General features: G+C 33.4%; 1 protein-coding gene across 2 annotated transcripts in view; it reads right to left on the bottom strand.

Annotated features, from left to right (window-relative positions):
- Pcdh7 (protocadherin 7) overlaps positions 1–15,476 on the bottom strand; it is a 394,225-nt gene that overhangs the window by 210,320 nt on the left and 168,429 nt on the right. The window lies entirely within an intron of this gene.

Raw genomic sequence — 15,476 nt, 5'->3', positions numbered from 1 at the left:
CAATAGTTGTATCCATTAAACTCTTGTGTGAATGTGAAGATGGCAGAAGTGTATATATTTTTACCTTATAACTTGTTCTTTCCATCATAGAGCATCAAATTAAATTTACCAGATAATAATGAAAAAATGAAGAGCTTTTTTTGTACTTTTGTAGCTTAAATGCTCAAGGTACAAATAACTAATATTAACTGGGATCAGTAGAATTCTATAAGTGTTAAGAATGCTCAAGGTACAAATAACTTATATTAACTGGGATCAGTAGCATTCTAGAAGTGTTAAGAATTATCTGCACAAGATTTGATATTAGTGAGAAAGCTAAGAAGAATTGTGGCATTTTCCTGTAATTTATAAACTGGTTTTGCTAAAGACAATCACATGCTTCCACAAAATTTCCCTTTTTTTTGTTATAGATAGAAGATTTGCTAAGAATACAGTACATTACTGATATTTCTCCCTAGTATCTTACCATTCACGTACTAAATTGTAACACACAGTCTACAAAATTCTCTTTTTCATTCTAGTTCAAAATCAAATTATTAGAATAGTTAAATCTAAGAGTAAAAGAGAAACCTTCAAATCACATTCTTTTCTTTATAAAATTTCACTGATTTGGGTCAGCAATATTGAAAAACAATTACAAAATATTTCTAGTATAAATCGCAAACACATTATGGGCCAAAATTTACATGCAATGTGCTCTAGAAACACTATTCTTATTTTACTAATACTTCTCACGTTTCTTTATATTAGTATCATTGTACATTTTACTCTGTATCTAAATAAATGTAGAAATATATTTGTATTTACCATGTTTCACCTTTGGTGTGAATTTTCTTTTTATAAAATCTTCCCATTTATCCCTACTAGCTGACTGCAAAATATCTGTGATTGATGTCTTTGTTGTCACCTCAGAAATAAAACCACTGACAAGTCTCCTAAAATCACATTGCTCTGCACACAAAAGATACTCTGCAAATACTACTGCACAATGAAATTGTAATATCAATGTTGAATTTAGGCAAGAACTCCAAGGGTCAGGCAGACATATTATCACTTCAAGGAACAGAAGTGGGTTAAAAATAGATATATGGATATTGAAAGATAAAAGAAGGTCAAATGCTATACTTAATTCTATTTTAATAACTTTCAAATCTTTTAGGATCTGGCTTTTCTAATACAAGGAAAATTTTCAGGATGAATACAGAAATCCATAAATAAAATTAATAAGTTGAAAGAAGAAAAATAAGAAATCATGAGAAATAGTGTTTCATTTTGATATAAAAACAAGAGAAGGACATTCATGTGGAGATATTAATCTCAGAATCTGTGTTTACATGCTTGTTCCACCAAAGCAGTGATCAGAGAGCAGAGATGGGTCATAAACTATGTTTGCAATGAAAAATGTCAAAAATAAAATAATGATTGCACTGTAACAGGTTAAATAATGACTGCCATGAACTTATGAACATTTTATTTACTTGATTACCTACCCTATTGTGATTATGAATATTTTAATCTCCATAAATTATTTTAGAAGCAAGAAGAGTATAATTTTAATATACTAAGATCTATTTATATAGTAACAGATTCATCAATGCTTCCTTTTTTCCTGTAAAAATCTTTTCCCATTTAAAATAATATCTGGATGAATGAAGAAATAATTTATAATAAAAGTACAAAATAAAAAATATCACACAAAGGATCAGAATATGCTGTCGCATCATTTTTTATGTACAATTTAAAATGTGGCCTTAGAATTCTACAAAGCATTATTAGCATTTAGAGCAATCACTAAATCTTAAACTGATAATTGTGAAAAATTAAATTCTTACAGCAATATATTTAAGTTGTTAATATGAACCAAATTGGTACAGATTCCTATCTTTTGAAGAATAGTCTATGGATTCAAAGAGTTAAAATTTAATTCTAGTATTATATCATATATATTGAGTTAGACAGCTAGATAGATACAGAGGAAGAGACAGAGGCAGACAGACAATATTTATATACCATCTACCATCATTAGCTTGGTTCTATTGAGAAGGTGGTTTATAACATTCACAGCATTTATAACAGTGGCTATAACACAGAATTCAAGTTATCTTTATATTCCAGGAAGCCTCATTAAAGTGGAAATGCAAAACAGTGTTGACTACATAGCAGAGGATAAATTTGCATTAAATACGTGACTTTGACTTCATCACTGATACTCTGAAGCAAAATGGTTTAAATGATGATTCTTGAGCCTACATGCACCTTACAATCACCCCAGAGAACTTGTGGAAAAAATAAATTCAAATTCTTGGCCCCAACAGAAGCCCAGTGAGTCAGCTTTCAGGTGTGACCTGGATATTAGTAATTTTTAAGTTCTCCTTGATTGATGAAAAGCACAGAGAACAAAGAAAAACCCTATGGTCAGGAAGAACCTATGTAAAGACATAAAAGAAAGCAAACTGTTCCAGGAAGCCAGGGAGTTCTCTCGGGGTTGTAGCAGTTTCCAAGGAAAGTCAGTAGACTCTTGCATGGTTCCATCTTGAGACTCAAAAACATGGGCATGAAGATACTTAGTGACCTGGAGCGATGGAGCTTTGTCTTTTTCAATCTTGGCTAATAAATGATTTTGTGTTCTGCAAAGCAAACTGATCTATTTTAAAAGAGAGAAATCAAAGCGCTTGAGGAAGAGCACAGGTCTTCTAGATTACTGAAAGGGTGAAGAGAGGCTAGTGTCCTGAACAAGTAAGGCAAGCAGGAGAACTCAAAGAAGATGATTCTAGGGGCTTGGGGCTGTAGCTCAGTGGCAAAGCACTTGACTGGCACATGAGAGGCACTGGGTTCGATCCTCAGCACCACATAAAAATAAACAAACAAAATAAAGGAATACTGTCCATCTGAAAGTACAAATTTTTTTTTTAAAAAAGAAAATGATTCTAAAAACATTGGTGGTGGAAAAAGAATTCAATTAGATGAACAAATGATGTGATTAAAGGGTCAAGCTAGAAAACACAATCTGATCGTTTCTTACAAAAAAGGAGGAAGAAGAAATTTGAAGGAAGGCAGATGATTATACCAAGACATTTTGAACTATAGAGAAACATTTATCTAGCAAGCGGGTAAGGTTGAAAGAAGGTGGCAGCCGTGAGAATGAATAGCATGGCGCTTTTGAAGCAAGCCTGTGTGGATGATTGAATTCAGTCATTAATTCACTTAACTTGTATTTATTTTGCACCCATTATGTTACAGGGTTTCAACAATAGTTCTACACGCTGGAAAACCCGTAAGTCTTATAGGCTACAGAAACACTCAAAATACAACACAATCAAGTTTCCAATACAATAGAGGCAGAGAAGAGATGCTATAATCTGCATGGGATTTAGGTGTGTGGATTGAAAGCCCTAAAGCTGTTTGATAGACAACATACATTTAAGGGCCGTATTTGATGGATCAGCAAAAAGGGATAAAAAAAACAAGTGGGTAAAAGAAAATCAGATCATATTTGAAACTAAAAAGCCCAGTACTCAGACATTTCGACAAAGACAAAAAAAATCTTATGTGATTAAAGGAATTAGAAACATTAAGAAGAATGCTCAGAACCACAGGTCCATTGGAGTCATCTATTAGAAGGTCATTGTGGCTAAAAACGTCCAAACCATTTCGAACAAAGAAAGGTGCAAATATAGAACAAAAGAAAATAGGCATCCAGCAGTAATTTTGAAAAATATGACAAAAGGGAAGAAGTAGTATAGCAGCTTAAAGAAAAGGTCTGTGTAGAGATTTACTTATCTAGTTTTGTTGTCTTCCTTCATTGGCAGTGAAGTGTTTTTTTTTTTTTTTTTTTTTAGATGAAAAGATCAAGATGTAAGCAAAGACAGATGTCCAACAATAGATGCTGAGAGGGGACGGAAAAACATCAATACATAAACTAACTAGAATTACAAAAGAGATTAAATTTTAAAAATTACAAAAGGAAAATAAGCAGTACAACATGTGAATTTCATTTATGGGTGTCAGTATGTCTCTGTGTGTGTATGTTTAATGAGAAAAAAAAAAGGAGTGCACTAAAAATAGCAAAAAAAGAAAAGAATTCTATTAAAAAAAAAAAAAAAAAAAAAGCCCTATAGATTTTCTATGTGACCTTGGGCAAGTTAGCTGACCTCTAGTTCTGATGCCTTAGGCTCAAGGTCTGTAGAATTGAGATAATACTATCTGCCCTTTACCAACTTAAATTCTCTGCGAATTAATGAGATCATTTATAAAAAGAGCCTTAAGCTCCCTTAAAGACACATACTATAAAAGGTACCATACCTCAGGCCACAGCTATATAACTTGGGCCATCTCACATCATTTTTTAGGATTTTTATTTTTTTCTTTTAAGAAAAAACAAGGCTAACTAGTAATTTACAAGGCTTCTAAACAGAATTTTTAAAGTCCATACAAAATTTCAATCCTAATTATCCTACTAATATACTTGGTTTTTATTTTTTTTAAATGCAAATTGTAAAGCAAATATGTACAAAATGCAATTCCAATCTGGTCCTTCGCTGAGCATGAGTATTTCTGCATTGGTTTATTTTAGAATGGTATTTATCAACAATTTTTGTTCTCCATTATGGCACATTACAGACTTTCACTTGAGGCCACACACACCCTCCTACAGGATCTATGCCAATATTTTAGAGGTCATTGCAAATGTATTCAAAGGCACAATCCCTGGAGCACTGGATGTACCTTCATCCTCCCGGGGCTCCCAATTGACTGAAATGGATTAGGATTTACCCTGCTTTAAACCTACCATAGACCTGTAATAGGCATTCCCCTTCTGCACACAATTTTATTCCTTTTATTTTCAGGAAATCTCTAGGTCACACAGGAAGTAGAAAAATGCCTTAAAAGTCCTCTGTCTGCCATGCTTGCTTTTCTGCTGTCAGGGGACCTGGGGATGGCAGCCTCTTCCTCCCCTCCCCTTTTCCATGGAAATGTTGGTGAACCTGAGGGGAGGGTTGTGTGATTACAATGATCATTTTTATTTAAAAAATAATTTCAGGTATTTAAGAGGAAAAATTAACAAACAGAGATTTAATAAGTTGAATGTTGTGTGGTGTACAATGTAGCATATTCAGAAGAGTCATTTGCATTTAATAGTTTTGTTTTCTGGAAAAAAAAAATGTGAGCAGATGCTAAAATCCGTATATTGGAGAGCTGGAGATAAAGAGAGAAACAGCCTGCCTACATTAAAAGAAGATTTGTAATACATCTGGAGAATAGAAAGAAGGCTTGTGTTCCAGCAACATCATTGTTAGGCACTCATGGAGAGTTTCTAAGGCACAATGAGGAGAACTTCTGATGCATTATCCCTTTCTGTAAGATTGTGTCTCTATTAGTAATATTGTAAAATAGCTGACAGGGAACCCAAGTCTCTAGAGCCCAGCAGGTATAGAGGTAACAAAAAAGGTTCCCACAAGCTCTGCTTTGCTTCAGATATTGACCAGTAGTCAGATCCTACACTACTTACACATAGTCTCCAAGGAAAATTAAATAGATGGATTTCAAATTTATTAGGGGATTAAAAAAATTTTCTAAAATAATTATTTTTGTGAAAAAGTATATAGAAAGCTGAAGTCAAATTGTACTACAGATATAACTGCCTGTTTTTTACTTTATCTTGCACATTTTAGAATTTGTAAAAATTTTATAAAAGCATATAATTATCCTCCAGTTTTTGAAGCACTTATATAATATTGTGTACTCTTGTTTTTAAGAGAGAGACAAAGAGAGAGAAAAGAGAATTTTTAATATTTAGTTTTTAGTTTTCAGTGGAAACAACATCTTTATTTTATTTTTATGTGGTGCTGAGGATCGAACCCAGCGCCCTGCGCATGCCAGGCAAGCGCATTACTGCTTGAGCCACATCCCCAGCCCTTATGTACTCTTCATATCTGTACATTTAGGAATATTGAATTTAAAATTAACATTAATGTGTCTGTTATTCATATTGTGTCATTAATATCTTCCATTTTCAGAATATGAACATTATTAAACCTGTATAACATTTCAGGTGTTACCTATTTAAAGTCTTTGTCAGAAAGTTCACGTACGGTTTCTAGGAAAAGCTGAAAAGAACAAATGAATACATGTATATGAATGGTAACAAAACCAATATTTTATTAATTCTAAACTATCTAATTAAATGTATCCATCACACTCCAAAATCAAATATTATGTCCATATCAGACAAACTTAAAATATTTGCTTTCTATCAATATTAGCAAAAATCTTTAAAATTACAATGTATTGAATAAACATGGATTATTTTCTTTGATATAACAGTAGTAAATTTTAGAAAAAGAAAACAGTTATATGCATTACTTACAGTAAAAGAGAACATACAGCAAGGGACTAAGAGTACAGGCACTTTTCCCTAAGAGCCCATTTTTTATAACCTAGTGACAGTACCTTTATAGGGATTTTATTTTCAAGAGGATAGTCCCCTAAGGATGCTATGTATTGAAAAGAACCTCAGGTTAAATCTTTTTCCTTATTGAATACTGCTATGTCTAACAGACAACTTTATTGGGAACTTTAAATCTGCACCTTCCTTTTTAGCTTCAGTGGTTTCTCCATAAATTGTCTCCTTATCTGGAGCTCACATACAGCTGTCTCAGTCACATCAATTATTTCTGAATGGGCTGAAAAGGCTTTTTTATTTTTTCCAATTCACTTAGTTATGTCCATCAAACAGAGTTCTAATGACTCTCTTTGTCAGTCATAAAGCACTGAAATAGTCATGAAGCAGAACATTGCAGTATTACAAGGAGAGCTGCCTTTTATTTTTAAAGAGGAGCTATCTAATACTGGGAGGCCTTTCCTTGCAATGAGCGGGCTCTTGATTAATCTGCAAACATCCTCAGCCAGCAAGAGTGCTACTGAACAAACATACCTAGGATTCCATGGTGCATTAGTTACAGGATATCTGGCAGAGCACTCAAACAGATTTTAATCAGGTCTTTAAACTTTTTAGGGGCATCTGCCTTTACTGACATCTCAAGATCCCTCTGTACTTCAAACTGCCTTTCTTTCTTTCAAGTCGATAGCAGATGAAAGGATATTAAGAAGAAACATGTTGAAACATTTGGATCAGTTAATTAAAACTCTCATTTGGGGAAGGTGAAGTTAACTATCTCCTTTGACTGGCATGCAGTTACATATTTGACATTATTGTTTATATTATACTTCAGAAACTAAGAAGGCAGGTAGTACTTTTTAGTCCTCTGTCCTGTAGATCACAACTACTTAATTATTATAAAAGAATAATGATACTGGTATTAAAAAAGTAGCATCCAGGATTGTGCTAGGATTGCATTCTTTATTTCACTTAGGTCACTTCTCCTCATGTGTCGTATTAATGTTCTGATTTTGCAAATGACAAAAAACAAACAAACAAACAAACAAAAAACAAACAAATTTCAATATTTAAATTACCCACAGGAGCTACTCTAGCCTAAAAGTGTAAATTAGCCTTTTGGTGTTTTTTTTTTTTTTTTCCCTTCCCTCATGAAAAATATTAAAGAACAGAATAGCCCAAGATCTGAAACTATTAGTAAATATAGGCAAACACTTCAACACTTCTTTTTTAACTTCTAAAAAAAGATTATGCTCTGAAACCCAAAAGATAGGTCATCTATACTGTGGACACAGATTTTTTTTCCTCTCTTTGATCTTTTTTTTCTTTCTTTCTTTTTTTTTCTCTTTCTCACTAGTTTCTTTTAAACCAAGTCCAGGGTTTGGCAGAATTTTTCTGTAAAGGGTCAGAAGATAAATATTTTAGACTTTGTGAGCCACAGATCTCTGCTGTAGCTTCTCAGCTCTGCCATTGTGAGGTGACAACAGCCATTGAATGTATAAGTGAATGGACATAATCTCGTCCCAGGATTACTTGATTTGTGGATCCAGAAATCCAAGTTGCAGATCATTTTCCCATTCTAGGAATGTTTTATTTATTTCTCAATATTTAAAAATATTTTTAAAAATCAATCATATCTGGCTTGCTTTCAAAACAAGTGGAAGCCCAGATTTGGTCTAATTTACCCATTTCTAGTTCAGAAGCAGGTGTTCAAAAATATCACAACAAATGACATTTATTGAAAGGGACATTATCCATCTTGTGGATTATTTGGACTCTTTTTTTAAAACATTTGTTGCTGAACTTTGATTTTAAGCTTTTCCTTGTTACTTAGTGTGAGAACATGGTTAAGTTAGATTGGAACACCTTTCACCATTATATTCTCTTCTAGGCCATGAAGCACTATGTTGGTATTTTCTCATAGAAAAGTAAACATGTTGTGGATACTTCACTAGCCTCTTGTCAGAACAAGACTGTGTTCTTGTCCTACCTCTACAGACAGAAGAAATTGCACAGGGCTCATTGCCTTCCCTTCCTGAGACATGACATCCCTCAGCGCAGATGCTTTCACCTTCCAAAAGAAATTCCAAATAAAGATATACCAGATGCTGACAGAAATGTAGATCCATTATTCATACCAGTTTTCCAGAGTGACTCAATGATGAAATAAAATTGAACATTTATATATGAAACTTATGGCAAATGTCTCTTATGTATCAGGCACTTAAAAATGGTTGAAAAATAATTGAAAATTGCATATGACTTAATATTCTAACAGTTCTTCCACATACAGTATATTTGTGCTCCTTTGTAACAACCTTAAATAGGCAAGACATTGTTTTTCTTCCCATTTTTTCAGATAAACTGATTCAGAGATTAAATGATTTCAGCAACAGGAATCCTTGTAGTAACTATCCAGTGGAATTAGAATACCAAATGCTCTTTAAAACTATCCTTTCCAAGAGGAAAAGTGGAAATACATATATGACATATTCTCATCAGTAAAATTCAGGTAACACATTGGGCTCTTTGGCTATTTAAGCGAGGTATTATTCATGTTCCTTATACAGCCCACAGCACCATGTCTTTCCATGAAGGTTATTGTAAACATATAATAGAAACTTGATACGGTCACAAGATGAGAGTATTCACAAGTTACTGCCTTCCAGAAGCTGCTGGGTCTCTGAACTGCTTAGTAAAACAACCTAAAAGTAGTAAAGCAGCAAAATGCCACCTTTGCTTCCATATAGCAAACTCATCATAAGGATTTCTTAGCTAATAACTTGCACTTCAAGTCACTATAGTATATGTGAAAAACTACTTGTGATTTGGGATCAGAAAATAGTATAATTAAAATCTAATCTTATTTCCATTCACTTTATGGCTTAGAGAAAATAATGTTCGTCATCTGAACTTCAGTTCCTATCAATTAAAATGGTATTTTCTAGAAACTGGAGCAATGACGTCTAACTTACAGAGTTCTAATAAGTATTAAAAACAATTTACTTATGAATTACCATAGCACAATAAATACCTACACATTAAATCACTGAATCACTAAATAGCTGCAGATTAAATAAACATAAATAGTTTTTTAATGTAAGCAGGTATTCCTTCTCAAATTCGTCGTGTTTGTTTCTTGTTACTTATTTTTTTGTGTTTCTCTTCATATAAGAATAGGCAATTGGATCATGGAATCCATCATTACCACCAGGTTCTATTGACAATTTGGCTTTTCACCATGCTTCTTTTATCCTTAACAGTTAAATTTAATCCTTGATGCATGCTGTTTTGAGGGACACAAACATAGCTACTCCTCTTTTTCACATTTTTCCTTATCATGTCTAAGTACACTAGAGGATCCTAGCCCAATTTCTAATCTCTGTACACTGTCTAATTAATCTGTCTCACCCTAGCATTGGGCATTTGAGCCTTCCCATTGTTTCTCCATCCCAGTTTTTAATCAGTATAATCCATAAGGGACCCTTTAATCAGGGAGTGCATTTATTTAACTCCTTTACTTGTGTACACCATAAGCCCAAGTATTTTTCATTTTCATGAAGTATTGCTGAGAATTCCACCAATAGGTCATTAGTTTGGATCTCTTTTTAATAATGTTTTTCCTTGCACAAGGATATCCAACAATGTGTATTTTTAATTATTGCTGGGGCTGTAATCAGTTCTATTTTTAATTCTCTGAAATGCAAAGTTCAAGACATTATATAACAGCACTTTTCTATTATATCAAATTGTCAGAAGGTAATATTTGCCCCACAAAGTATATCTTATTGTTTCAATATTTGTTAATCCTTGTGTTTTATTAACATTTTGATATGTTACTATGGACTTTTCATCTAGATTTGAAGGTCCACACAAACCTTATACCTATTTTAGTAACAATATTAGAAAGGATTTTATAAATTATTATTATTAATATGACTTGATATTTCTTGTCTGTTTTGGAAATTCCTCTGAACTGGGGATAAGAAAACTTAGATTTGAGAAGTAGGTCTGATAATAAGTGTGAAATATGGGGCAATGATTAATCTTTCAGCTTTAATGTCTGCAACTATAAAATGAGAGGGTTACAGCAGATAATATTTAGTATACTTTCCAGTTTTTTAATTCGCTTAAGCTTTAAGAGTGTGAAACTACAAGAATATATGTGCTGAATCAGAGAATAAAGGGTTGAAATCAATGATTTCAAAGTGAGCTTTGTTCAACCATTAAGAAATTCCTTAACACACTTTATGACCCTGAAAATATTAATGCTTCTTGGATCACATTTTCTCATCAAATAAACATCACAAACAAGAATGTGCATGATAATCAAACATTTTAGTTAATTACCTTAATGAAAAGTTACAAAGATGGCATGCTTCCCTCAGGCTTAACATCTTTGTGAAAAGAAAAACACATTCGCAAAAATCAGCTCCATGAAACATGCTTGTCTAAATCTTTGAAACCACCTCTTCGGTGATTCCTCTTTGACTTGACCACATAAAGACGTTCATTTTTGTTCCTACTGTATGTATGCAAGAGGCTGTAAGATTCGTGCCTAAGATGTATAATTCTAATAGTGGGGACTGGCAAGTTTGGCACAAAATAGAATAGTGAAAGCATGCTGGACCACAGTTGGATTTCACTCCCTAATTCATTGAGACATGTTCCCTTGTAAGTCTCAATGTTTACATGAACAGAAGGACATGAAAGCAGAGGGAGTCCTAGGATAGGAAAAGAGAATATTGACAGACGACTAATGAGAAAAATACTATCTTCACAATGACATTCAGTCCAACAAAGACTTACTAAGTGCTTGCTTTGTGCCCACTACTGTGCTAAGAAATCTACAAGCTGAACTCTCAGTCATTAGACCCAGCTGGGCAAGGTGTGGATTAATCATTCAAAAGTGTTCACTGAATACACGCATAGGCTTATTTTTATTTATTCTTTTTTACTTTTTCACTTAGGCATTGTGATAACCATCCAGAGCTCAGTTCTCATGCTGGTTAGCTGCTTTGCATGACTACCCTACACACCCATGGAGTTCCGGAAACAGCTGAATGAGATCGATAAACCTACTCGGTAAATTGCACAGTTGGAATTCGTCTGCAGCCCTTGAAGGGAGCAATGCTGAAGAACCAAGTGGAACTCCAGCAGGACTGGTCGGGTTTGTAACTATTGAAATACTGGAAATGAACACATCAACAATGACAAGAAAATTCGAAAAGCTACCTCTTTAAATACATAGAAGCACAGATAGGTGCTTGCCTCAAAAGCATTTGAATCAATTCTCCCATATTGCAGTGAATGAAAATGAAACATGCATTTTAGATTTTAGGATCCTCTCAAACAAATGCTCCATTTTCTTCTTTTTCTTCTTCTTCTTCTTCTTTTTTTTTTTTTTTTTTTTCCTTTTCTATCTTAGACATTTCATGAAACTGCACCTGGTGAAATCTGTTTAGGAAGCTATATACATTTTAAATCCTCCAGATTTCATATTCTATGGAATGAAAGTTTGTGTCCTTAAATACCTTCCCCTGATCTAGATGCATTCATATGTCTGGCAGGAATCAAGACAGCCAAATAGAGTAAGCCTCGGAAGTGTTATTTAAGCCCTTAATTATTAAGCTGAATGAAACCAAACCTAACTTTGAAGCCTGTTATGGTTTAGATTAGGTGTCCCTCAAAAGCTCACGTGTGATACAATGAAAGAAAATTTAGAGGTAAAATGATCGGGTTATGAGCTGTAATCTAATCAGTGTATCAATAACCTGAACGGGATTAAGTGAGTGGTGACTGTAGGCAGGTAGGATGAGGCTGGAGGAGGTGGGTTATCAGGGGTGTGTCTTCAGGGTATATATTTTGTTTGTGTGGAAGGAAGTTCTTTTTCTGCTTCCTGGTGCTGCGTCCCCAGGTGCTTTCTTCAGCCACAATCCCCATGGTGTTCTGCCTCAACTCAGGCCCAGAGGAATGGAGTTGGCCCTCTATGGACTGAGACCTCTGAAACCATGAGCCCCCAAATAAACATTCCTCCTCCAATTGTTCTTGCCATGTCTTTTTGATCACCATAGCAAAAAAGCTGAATAAAACAAAGCCTAACCATACTACAATTGTGTTTAGGAAAATCTGTTGATTTTGCAATCAGAAAACCAGAATTTCATCTCCTGACATCAACTATAAATTGAATAATCATAGGCCACTTAACTGTTCTGAGACATGATTCATTTTAAGTAAATATAAATAATAATCCCTCTATTTTAAAGATGTAGTGAAGATCCAATGAGCCCTCATACAGGATACAAATTGGTCTACATATGATAACAGTGAGTTCAGTCCAGAATTGTGTCCACAAGCCAAAGATTTTTATGGCACTGTATCATGAATTTAAAAAATTTAAAAAATTAGCATGTGTGAGATACTGGGTTCAGTCTCCAATACCACAAATGCAAAACAACAGCAACATGTACTTAGAATAAATGAATTATTTCCACCACATTAGGATGAATTTTTTAAAAAAGTAAAAAGAAATGATGGTGTCAAGAATGTATTCCTAGATTTTCAAGAATGGCCTTGAGAAGAACTATTAAATACCAACTGAAGCCTAGCTGTAGGTACCCTACCTACGGATACTGCTTCTTGTCCATTTCTTGTTTCTCATTTCTTCATTGTTTATACATGTAAGGAACATTTTAGAAGGATGAATTCTTTGTAAAAAAAAAAAATGCTTGAGCTTTCCAGAAGAAAATGAAAAATAAGCTCACCAAATGAATATTAAATTTTGGTATTTCATGATTCTTTAGGGAAATGAGGATATTCACAATCTGCCTATAACACAGAGACTTAAAGGTAATTCCTATATTGTAGGGCAGGTAGTCAGAAACACTCAAGCTCAATTTTTAGACATAATTTCATAATATAACATGATTATCTAATATTTGCCATGTACTATTTCAATACTAAATGACACAAAAACCATTTATTTTGTTTATCATCCTCTTTAGAAATATGGATGAATCCTTAAGCTTATGTAAAAGGAACATTTTTAAGAAACAGGGAAAAACAAGTCCATGAGGCAATAGTAGAACAATCGAACAACCATATTTTATTACTAATACTATTTAGCTTACTAAGACTATTTACCTTTCATATTTGAAAGAGATTTGGTGAGCCATATCTAAAATAAAATATTTTATTCCTTTTTTTATCTTAAGACTTTTTTTTAAGTCTCCAAGTTTTTTTCTATACTAGTTTACAGACATTGTCATTTTCTAAACATTGTTGATACCTTAATTTTCACTTCATGAAGTTTTTAAATCATAACATTTTGGCCCCTATAATTCATTAAATTATCTATAGCCTATAAAAAATGTATGACTTACTGGCATTTCTGCCTCTTGTTCTCATTATATACATTCTATGTATTAAGAAATAGCAATAATAAGGGATGGGACTATAGCTCAGTGGTAGAGTGCTTCCCTCATGTGAGCCACTGGGTTCAATTCTCAGCACCACATAAAAATGAATAAATAAAGATATTGTGTCCATCTACAACTAAAAAAATATTTTTTTAAAAAAATAGCAATAATAATAAAGCATGTAATTATCATTCCATTCTTGGGGGAACAAGAGAATCTTGACTTTTTAAAAATGTTTTACTGCAGTTTTTAAATGAAAATTACTTATATTGGCAGATAATAAATTAACCAGGCAAGGTATATATTCTCTGCACTCCATTTTACAGCAAACTCTAAAATTTTAAAAATAAATAAATAAACTGACTGAGAAGGAGACTTACGTACTGCAACAACTGATCAATAGAAAGAAGCCTTCCCAATGGTAATTAGTAATTGGTAGCACACAATTCCTAGAATGCACTGAAAGAAGGCAAAGCCTCATTAATGATAGAGTTGATAGCGTGTATTCAAAATGCATCGTGATGTTCTCTAACACTCATCGATTGCTTGCTGTGTGTCCATTCAGAGCTTGTTTAATAATAAATAACACTATGGGTAAATACTCATATTATTGTGCATTTTACAGAAGAGGAAACCAATACCCATGGAGGGAACTTGCCCACATTCATGCTGTTGCCAAGCAATCAGCAGATGCGTTCTTACCCATCAGACAATATAGTGGCCTTGACTGAACCCTGAGTGGTTGATAAACAGTCACTGAGACTTCTGCATATCTTTGTAAGAGTGTTAATGTAACTAAGTCATCTGCTAGCACAGGCCAGCTTATTTAAAAATAAAGGGTGCTAGAACCTGGACAATAGGAGAAAACCAGAACTCAAGGGAATAAAGTCAATTATAACCATTGCTGGTGAGAGTTTTTCACAAGTTACTTAGGTTGAAAAATTAAACATCCAGATTCAAACTCCACTGGATATTATCTGTAGTTTGTTACTGTTTCATTTAGGCCATCTCTAATGGAAATAATGTATAGTTTTCTTTCTATACATTAGAAAGAATGGGAGCTTAAGCCATTAAGGTCCAATAAACCTTCCTCTTTGTTTTACACAGGTCAGTTGTTCTCAACTCTGGCTGCACATTTGAATTACCTGGAAAACTAAAATATATAGATGCCTGGATCACATCCCCAAATTGTTTTGGGTGGTATTCAATATCTATGTCAGCAGGGTTGAAAAATTCACTTTGGTCCTAAAATAAAATGGGAAATCAGTTTAATTTCATCTGCCTTAGCTGGAAGTAATCTCAGTACTCAATTATCATATATTTATAAGCCTGAAGAGGGTAAGTATACTGCTTATTCTACTTTCTGTGTGTTTTTTTGAGGTAGCATTTATATTTCAATAGTCTCACTATGAATATGATTTATTGTAAAATATCTCAAATCTTTTGGAAACAGATAGTCTATATTTTGAAAACAATTACAGAAAAACTTACATAAGTATTTCTTCCCATTCACTTTACTTTGTAAAAAATGGCTTGAGTGTTTTTCTTTTTATAGCTATAATACATTCTAGGAAAAGTAATTTGTAATTAAAATCAGCCGTACTTGAGGTTTTGTTCAGACACAGGATGACTAATAGAGTTTTATTTATTAGTTAGTATCC

This window comes from Callospermophilus lateralis, chromosome 8 (assembly GCF_048772815.1).
Source record: "Callospermophilus lateralis isolate mCalLat2 chromosome 8, mCalLat2.hap1, whole genome shotgun sequence".
NCBI classification, from domain to species: Eukaryota; Metazoa; Chordata; class Mammalia; order Rodentia; family Sciuridae; genus Callospermophilus; species Callospermophilus lateralis.
The sequence above is the reverse complement of the archived record's forward strand: the minus strand, read 5'-3'. Positions and strand labels throughout refer to the sequence as shown.